Source organism: Mirounga leonina, unplaced genomic scaffold, assembly GCF_011800145.1.
Source record: "Mirounga leonina isolate KUSES-001 unplaced genomic scaffold, KU_Mleo_1.0 Mir_178, whole genome shotgun sequence".
Lineage (NCBI taxonomy): Eukaryota > Metazoa > Chordata > Mammalia > Carnivora > Phocidae > Mirounga > Mirounga leonina.
Window position 1 is genome coordinate 2620522 of NW_023270464.1, and position 8053 is coordinate 2628574.

General features: G+C 34.9%; 1 non-coding gene across 1 annotated transcript; it reads left to right on the plus strand.

The window, feature by feature from the left end:
* The first annotated feature begins 6409 nt into the window (after positions 1-6409).
* On the plus strand, positions 6410-6517 carry LOC118023268. The gene has a single exon (XR_004682733.1). It is a non-coding gene; the product is annotated as a U6 spliceosomal RNA (small nuclear RNA).
* Positions 6518-8053: the final 1536 nt, after the last annotated feature.

Below are 8053 nucleotides of genomic sequence, written 5' to 3' on the forward strand. Positions count from 1 at the left end.
GAAATGCAACAGATTTCTGTACCTTGATTTTGTATCCTGCAAATTTACTGAATTTGTTTATTAGTTCTAGCAGTTTTTTGGTGGTCTTTCTGACTTTTTATATACAGTATCATGTCATCAGCAAATTATGAATGTTTCACTTCTTCCTTAATGATTTTGATGCCTTTCATTTCTTTTTGTTGTTTAATGGCTGTGGCTAGGACTTCCAGTACTATGTTGAATGAAAGTGATGAGAGTGGACATCCTCATCTTGTTCCTGACAAGGAACTCTCAATTTTTCACTATTAGGGGAAAAACTCTCAATTTTTCACTATTAAGTATGATGTTAGCTGTGGGTTTTTCATATATGGCCTTCACTGTGTTGAAGTATGTTCCCTCTATACCTACTTTGCTGAGGGTTCTTATGATGAATGGATGTTTTACTTTCTCAGATTTTTTTTTTGTTTTGCATCTATTGAAATGATCATATGGTTCTTATCCTTTCTCTTATTGATGTGATGTATCACATTGATGGATTTGCAAATATTGTACCACACTTGCATCCTGGGAATAAATTCTCCTTGATCTAGATGAATGACTTTTTAAATGTTTGATTTGCTCTACTTATATTTTTTTCAGAATATTTGCATTTATGGTCATCAGAGATATTGGACTGTAGCTCTCTCTCTCTCTTTCTCTCTCTTTTTTTTTTTTTTTTTGTAGTGTCTTTATCTGTTTTGGGTATAAGGGTAATGCTGTCCTCACAGAATGAATTTGGACACTTTCCTTCCTCTTTTATTTTTTGAAATAGTTGGAGAAGAATAGGTATTAACTCTTTAAATGTTTGGTAGAATTTTCCTGTGAAGCCATCTAGTCCTAGACTTTGTTGGGAGATTTTTTTTTCTTATTACTGACTCAATTTCATTGCTGCTAATTGGTCTTTTCAAATTTTCTATTTCTTCCTGGTTCAGTTTTAGGAGGTTATATGTTTCTAGGAATTTACACATTTTTTTTATGTTGTCCAATTTGTTGGCATATAATTTTTCATAATATTCTCTTACAATTGTTTGTAATTCCATGGTGTTCGTTGTTATTTCTCTTCTTTCATTTCTGATTTTATTTATTTGAATCCTCTTATTTTGGTGTATCTGGTTAAATGTATGTCAGTTTTGTTGATCTTTTCAAAGAATAGCACCTGCTTTCATTGATCTGTTCTATTGAGTTTTTGTTTGTTTTTGTTTTTGTTGTTTTAGTTTCTTTATCATTTATTTTCTCTCTAATCTTTATTCTTTCTTTCCTTCTGCTGGTTTTAGGTTTTGTTTGTTGTTCTTTTTCTAGCTCCTTTAAGTGTCATTTCTTGCTTCTTGAGGGAGGCCTGAATTGCTATAAACTTCTTTCTGAGAACTGCTTTTGTGGCATTCCAAAAATTTTGGGTGGTTGTGTTTTCATTTTAATTAATCTCCATGTATTTTTTAAAGATTTTATTTATTTATTTGAAAGAGAGAGAGTGAGCAAGAGAGAGCACAAGCTGAGGGAGGGGCAGAGGGAGAGGGAGAAGCAGACTCCTCGCTGAGCAGGGAGCTTGACTTGGGGCTCAGTTCCAGGACCCTGAGATCATGACCTGAGCCAAAACCAAGAGTCAGACACAACTGACTGTGCCACCCAGGTGCCCCAGACTCCATGTATTTTTTAATTTCCTATTTGATTTCTTGGTTGACCCATTCATTTTCTAGTAGCATGTTATTTCACTTCCATGTATTTGTGCTCTTTCCAGATTTTTTTCTTGTGGTTAATTTCTAGTTTTATATCTATTGTGGTCAGAAAAGATGCATGATATAACTCTGAACATTTTTTAATTTATGGAGACTTTTTTTGTGGTCTGTTTGTAATCTATTCTGGAGAAAGTTCCATGTGAACTTGAAAAGAATGTGTATTCTGCTGTTTTAGAATGATATGTTCTGAATATATCTGTTAAATTCATCTGTTCTAGTGCGTCATTCAAAACCACTCTTTCTTTGTTGATTTTCTGTTTGGATGATCTGTCCGTTGATGTAAGTGGGTGTTGAAAATCCCCTACAATTATTATATCACTATTGATTAGTTCCTTTATGTTTGCATTTAACTCATTTATGTATTTGGTACTCCCATATTGGGTGCATAAATATTGACAATTGTTTCAACTTCTTGTTGGATTGTTTCCCCTTATGATTATATAGTGTCCTTCTTTTCTCTTGTTTCAATCTTTGTTTTAAGGTCTATTTTGTCTGATGTCAGTATTGCAGCCCCAGCTTTCTTTTGACAGCCCAGCTTTCTTTTGGCTGCCCTGGGCTTGAGTTGAATCAGACTAGGTGTTTGTTAGAGATGTAGTAGCACTCAACTACAGGGTGCTTTCTCTGTGTTGTTCCCTGTGGATCTTTCATTGGCAGGTGGGTCCTGCAGTCTGACCTGCTGTCTGCCCCCAGCCCACTGCTGAGGCTGCAGTTGTACTGGAATGTGTGATTATCTTCCCCTCTCAGGGTGGAGGAGTCACTTTGGAGTGGTACTGGCTCCTGACAGGGCTATTTGCACACTGCCAGACTTGTGGCACCACTTTGGGTTGGCTCTAGCCAAGGGCATGTTGGAGGGAGTTAGGTCTTCAGGAGAATGTGGGGGCAGGGAGTGTAGTGCCAGCAAGGTCTTTGCTGGTCTGCTGTGGGAGGGGACCTGCAACTGACCTTGAAAACTCCTGCCCAAGCTGTCTTGGAGGGGACAGATTGGCAAAGTATTTGGGGTGGGGCATGCTGTTAGCAAGCTAGGCGGACAGTGTTGGTGCTGTGTTGGTTCTCACAAGTGTCCTTGTATCTAGGCTGGTGGTAGAGGAAAAATGACACATGCCAGCTCTTTTGTTCTTGGAGATACCTCCCAAAGATCTCTGCCCCTCCAGCTTATGTTCTGAAATTCGTAAATAAATATTATTTCTGTATACCCCAGGCATTTTCCAAACAGTTTCTATGCTGTATCTCAGAGGGCTCTTTGTTGTACTGTCTCTTTAAGGTCAGGGACTCCACCCTCTGGGCTCTCTCGGTACTGAGCCCTCTGATTTTTAAAGTACCAGGTGTTAAGCCCCACTGATTGTTAGTTCCCCCTGGTTTTCAAAGCCAAATGTTATGGGGATTCATCTTCGTCATGTGGGTCCCCATGCCTGAGGTGGGAGTCTGGTCCTCTCCCCTCCATACTTGCTGTGTTCCTCCCTCTGTGATAGAGTCCTGCATGTCCTTTTGGCTCCTGACCACATCTCCACCCTTATTACATGCTCTGATGAGGCCTCGTCTCTACATTTAGCTGTGGAGAGTCTGTTCTGCCAGTCTTTGGGTCATTTTTGGGGTTATTTACATTGATAGATAACACTATCTAGTTGTATCTGTGGGATGAGGTGAGCTTAAGATCCTCCTACTCTGCCATACTTCCAGGAAGTCCCTACAGCATTCTTATTGGTTATCCACAAACTCCCCTGAGGTGGATACTACAATTACTACAATTTACATTGAAGAAAAGGTATGGAAATTGTTATTAACTGATCTGAAAGCGTGTTTTCCGGCTAGTACCAGAAGAGCAGAGATTTATATGTGTTCAGTGGGAATCCACTCTATCAAATAAACCCACAGCAAATTTTCATCCCTATCATCACTGGAGAAGTTAGCATTGGAGATTCATGAGTATGTGACTGTCCTGGGCTAGGCACTGTGACCCACAAGTGGTGTGTAGCCATTTAACGTGCACATTAGAACATACCCCAGACAACACTTTATACTTTGAGAAATGTTGGAATAGGTTATTTTTCAGTGGGAATTAGCATTTCCCAGTGGAATTACCAGAATAATGTGATAGGAATGCTATTAGCAGTAACTCATATTTATTGATTTCTGTGGATTTAATTGACGTCTTATACCTCCACCTTTGATTTCCTTTCCATATTTCTTATTTATTTCACCCAGGTTGTTCTTATTGAAGTAGTATTTATCCAGTACATTCTTAACGTTTCAGTAAACTTTAATGTATTACAATTCCTTATGGTGTTGGGGGAAATGGAAAGAAACCTAAAGGAAATACTTTCTAATGGTAGAATTTAATGCATTTTTGGTAAGTAAGGGCATAGACCTATTTTTAGGTAGTAGATCTTACTTGTTTCCAAATCATAAGGAGGGTTGCCCTTTATTTTTAGCTACCTAACTGTTCACATGTGGTGTGGAAACAATCATCAGGCTCTGAGTCTTTGGAATTAGATTTTTAAGACATTTATTTCCTTTTTTCATTTTTGTTAATGCAAAATTAGCTATATGATTTTTTCCTCTGATAGTTACTTTATATCCCACTTGTTGCATCCCATTGGTTCTTATATGTCATATTTTCAACACTAATTTTCTAAATGTTTTTCATTTTCCCTTTAAATCAAGACTTTTTAATAGAGAAATTATTGTGGTACAGATAGAAAGATACTTTGTTGCTTTTTGTTTATATATTTCTTTTCTAGCTATATTGCACAGTACATTCTTTTTAACATAAAGTTTTTTGTGGCCTACTAAATTATCAATTTTTGTAAATTTTTATGTGCACTTGAGAGAAGGTATATTCTCTAATGACAGAGTTTTGAGATTAATATATGTATCTATATACAGATATATAGAGAGAGATATAATATAGATATAGATATTAGGGTTTTTGATTAATTTTAGATCTTCTAAATCCTAAAGTTTCAACTTTTTAATCTGGCTGTGTCTGAGTTGTGTCAATGTCTTATTAGTTCCTATTTCTACTAGAATCTCTTTAACTTTCTACTTTTAAAAGTTTCTTCTTTATTTGGTGGATAGATAATAGTAATTTTTATGTATTCATGGGTAAATGTAATCTTTTTATAAAATGCCTTTCTTTTGCCCTTCTTTCATCTAATACTTTTGTCATTAGATTGTATATCTCTTCTGAAATGAAGATCACAATTCCTACATTTCTTTAAATTAATAGACTTTATTTTTTATAGCAGTTTTAGGCTTACACAATTGAGCAGAAAGTATCCCCAGATACCCTTTCTCCCTGTCAACATGGTTTTTCCTATTATTAACATATTTCCTTAGGGTGATACATTTGTTACCATTGATGAACCAATATTGGTACATTATTATTAACTAAGGGCCATAGTTTACATCTGGGTGAACTCTTTGAGTTATACCTTTTATGAGTTATGACAAATGTATAATGCTATGTACCCCCATTTCAGTAACATACAGAATAGTTCCACTGCCCTAAAAATCTTCTGTGCTCCACCTATTTATTCCTTCCTCTTCCCAACCCCTAGCAAACAGTGCTCTTTTTACTGTCATTATAGTTCTGCCCTTTCCAGAATGTCTTATGATTGAAATTCACACAGCATATAGCCATTTTATTTTATTTTATTTTTTTTATAGATTTTTATTTATTTTTTGACAGAGAGAGAGAGACAGCGAGAGAGGGAACACAAGCAGGGGGAGTGGGAGAGGGAGAAGCAGGCTCCCCGCTGAGCAAGGAGCTCGATGTGGGACTCAATCCCAGGACTCCGGGATCATGACCTGAGCTGAAGGCAGACGCTAAACAGCTGAGCCACCCAGGCGCCCCAGCATATAGCCATTTTAGACAGACCTCTTTCACTTATGCAGTGTGCTTTCAATATGTAAATTCAAATAATTTTATTCTATGATCATTTCCTTGACTTATAGTCTTTTATTGAAATATAATGGACATACAATATTGTATTAGTTTCAGGTGTACAATATAGTGATTTAACAATTCTATACATTACTTAGTACTCAGCATGATAGTCATCACTGTTACCATACATTATTATAATATTATTGACTATATTCCTAATGCTGTAATTTTCATTTCTGTGACTTATTTATTTTATTATAATCTTAGATATTTGCCTAGTTTCAATGCTTTAGTGTTTTTATCAGAGAAGTCCCATATTCCATATGTTGAACTCTCTTGTATGTCTTCCATCTGTATCCCTTTTTCTCATGCCCTTTTTATCTTTTCTCCATTTGTATTTGATAGTTTTACCCTTCCCTTTTTTGTTTTCTCTTTCTCTTACAGTGTTTACCATGATATTCATCACCATTAAGGTGTTTTTTTTTTTTTTTCATTTTAAATGCTTTTGAAATATTAAACTAGAGTTTTTGTCTTTAGTTTTGGTTTTCCCAGAAGGAGACCATGAGAAGAGGATTCAGGTGAAATAGTTTATTTGAAATATGGAGGAAACACATGGGGGGATGATGGAAGTAACTGAGGCAAAGGAAGGAAAGACAGGCAATTGAGTACATTATCAATAATGTTACCTTTCTGGGTAACTAGAACATAGTCTTCCTGGAGAACTTCAGACACTAAAACAAAGATGCTGTCCAGAATGATTGGGCATTTGAGCATGCTTACTTCAGCATCACCTATACTAAAAATTGGAATGATACAGAGAAGTCTAGTGTGGCCCCTGCACAAGGATGGCTTGCAAATTTGTGATGCACTCCATAAAGGGTGTTTGAACTAGGTATTTTAAAATTTCCATTATTGATTGAGGTTTGCTCCAGGAGAGCTTTCATTCTAAGGCACTTCTCCAACTCTGGAAGTAGAGAAGCCAAACTCTAGCAGCCAGAAAATGTCCTTGGCAATGACATGGAAATGCTGAAAGTGGGGCAGGTAGATGCCAAAGATGGTGGAGAAGGGGCACTCACAGTGTCACTTTTTTCATCACATTTTTACATTTCACATTTTATATTTCTTTTTGTCACTTTTTTTTCTGGCAGGTTTTATTATTTGGTGGCATGCTATTATGTTAATATAGATATGTTCCCAAGTCCTTGCTTTGTTTTATTAGAAGAACCTTATGTGGAAGCAGCAATGATTCAGGGTAGCTCTCAAGTTCATGGCTCAAGGCACACTCTTGCACCCAGAATTTCTCTATTTCTTCTGGGGTCTGTTTTGGTAAGATTATTTTCTTCAAGAAATTGTAAATTAAATAAATAAAAGTATATCTCAATTTTTGCAGAATTAGAACAAAGATTTTTATGATAACATCTTATTTTTTAAATTTCTTCAATATCTGTAGTGATACTTCATATGTTATTTCTAAATATTGACTGTGTGTGATGTATTTTTATTCTTACTGAAATCTCACCAAGAGTTTCATCATTTTTTATTTGTCTTTTCAAATAATAAACTTTGGCCTTGCTAATAATAATCTTTATTATATGTTTGTTTTCTATTTATTTGATCTCTGCTATAATCCCTCATTATTTTTATCTTCTACTTTTTCAAATTGGATTTTTTCTCTACGTTCATGGAATGTACATTTAGTTAATAATTTTTCAGTCTTTTTTCTTTTCAAATGTAAGTATTTGTGGTAACTTTTCTCCTAATAATTTTTAGCTGTATCCCACAATTTGATATATAGATTTTTAGAGTTTGCTTCAAATTTTTCAAAATCCTTATATTTTCTCTGATCCATGAGTTAATTTTCAAGAAAATCTTTTGTCATTGATTTCTAAATTAATTGTATTTTATTTAAGAAACATGCTTTATATTATTTCATTCCCTTGAAATTTATTGAGCTAGGCTTTAAGACAACATTACATTTGTAAATATTTTACATAGTCTTGCAAAAACATGTATTCTATATTCATTGGGTGAATTAATGTCATTATATAAGGTCAGTTTTTTTAATAGTACTGCTCAAATTTTCTTCAACTTCACTGTTATTTTGTCTGTTTTGTTTGTTTTTACAAATAAATGTTTCAAAGAGTCTTTTTTAGTGAATTGGACACTTTTTCATTCTATAGTATCCATTTGATCCCAAGTAATGATATTGCCTTAAAGTTTATTAAAGTCTTACCAATTTTGTTAAAGTATAGCCATATCACTTTCCCTTTGGGGTACCATTTCAGATATATTTTTCCTTATTATTTTTCATCTTTTTTTTATTATGTTCAGTTAGCCAGCATATAGTATATCATTAGTTCTTGATGTAGTGTTCAGTGATTCATTAGTTGTGTATCTTTCTATTAAGATGACTCAG